Genomic DNA, 2,047 nt, shown 5'->3' on the forward strand with positions numbered 1-2,047 from the left:
GTCTATGAATATGTATTCTCGTCTAGTGCATTTATTAATGAAGTAGTTCATAGTTTATGCTAGATTATGCTTAGTTATTTACTCAACCTGATATAGTCTAGCATAGACTGGGAACTACTTCCACAATTAAATAACTAGATGATGATATTTATTTATAGACCATGACTAGAACATATTTTGAAAAGGAATATTTAATTAATAAAATAATAAATAATTGGATTTTATGTAATTAAATGAGTTTAAAGAAGTCATGTGATTGTATGAGAGTCCACGTAAATTGAAAGTGGTGATCAAAGATGTGAGGTAATGAGTTATGGTTGAACAAATGAATTTCCCACAACATACTTGTACTTTGGGTAAACATTACCCTGAGGATGTTGGTTGTACAACCACTACCCATCCTCACACATCTTTGATCACCTTCTACAATTTATGTGGACTCTCATACGATCACATGACTTGTTTAAGCTCATTTAATTGTATAAAATTTAATTATTTATTATTTTATTAATTAATTATTTCTTTTTTCCTAATATGCTATTAAGGGGAATAAATCAACACGCTATATTATTGACAAGGCTTTGCGTCTATGATTTACACTGGACGCAATCGATGGCGCTCAAATCAATTTTATTTATTTAATTGTTTATATTTTTGACTATATACTAAGTTTGTTAACCATTTCACCAATCAGTATATACCTTAGCATTGACCGACTGTCGATCTATACGTTTTATCATCTACCAAACACATGAGAAGGCATCAATTATATTTAAGGTTTATGAAAAGGCCCAATAGTAATAAAATTTAAATATTAGATTTTTACAACGGTAATAAAGTACATGTCAAATCACATTCAATGGTAATATCTCACTTCTTTCTTCTATAAAAGGAAGGCTATTTTTGTTTTAACACTCTCATTTTTTTGGCTTTATTTTTTGTTCATTTTTAAACAACTACAATGTCTCAAGCATCCCAAACAGCAAATGCAAAAGTGTCATATATGTCATTGTTGTAATCTAGTTGTTTTAAGGATATCACATACTGATTCGAATCCAGATTGAAAATTCTTTAACTGTGCAGTTGGAAAGGTGAGTACGTACATGAATATGGGATATATATATATATATATTTTGATTTAAGTAAGCAAATTCATGTAATAACTTATTTTTTTGGTCAAAGATAATGGCGGATGCTCTCTTTTTAAGTGGCTTGCGGAAGACTCACTGATGAGTAGCCCATCAATATCAAATTTTTAAGGCACTTCCAAGTTTCAACTACTACAAAGGTTTCAGGAATCTGAAAAAAATAGAGATCTACTCATGACATTGTTAAAAGAAGACGAAGAGCAAAAAAATTACTTGAAAGGATCACTAAAAAAAATAAAAATGGAGAGGGATCAACTAAAGCATAGGTTGATTTTGGCCGAGAAAATGGTCTAAAAAAATTATTGTAGGGTCTGTTGTTGGTGTTGACTTTCTGGATAGGTGTAATAGGGATGTAGAAAAACAATAAATAGATCTATGTTTTCTTAAATCAACCGTGGGTGTAATCTATACTTATTAGAGAATCACATCTATGGCGTTTATCATCGACCTCTATAAATCATGACAGTAACGGGACATAATACAATCAACTGTTTAATCTAACAAGACAATAGAATAACTGAATATAACTTCATCAGTAAATGTCATCACTGAGATGCCAAATATATTAATTCAATTATCCATAAAAACTAAATCATTAAAAATAACTAATCATTAAGAAAATTATTTTTTTCAAACCACCAAATTATATGTTATCATCATTGAGTTCCTTAACAATGCCCATCACATCCATTTCATTTTCTACATTTTTTTCCTCCTCATCTTCTACTTCTTTGTTCTCATATTCTTTCTCTTCTTCTTCTGATGATTTCTACTTCTTTGTTCTCATATTCTTTCTCTTCTTCTTCTGATGATTTCTTCTCTTCTTCAATATTTTCAATCTTCTGTTCAGCCACTACTTCTTCATAACTTGGCTTCTCGTGTTTCTCTTCTTTTTTTCT

The sequence above is a fragment of the Capsicum annuum genome, chromosome 9 (assembly GCF_002878395.1).
Source record: "Capsicum annuum cultivar UCD-10X-F1 chromosome 9, UCD10Xv1.1, whole genome shotgun sequence".
Taxonomy (NCBI): domain Eukaryota; kingdom Viridiplantae; phylum Streptophyta; class Magnoliopsida; order Solanales; family Solanaceae; genus Capsicum; species Capsicum annuum.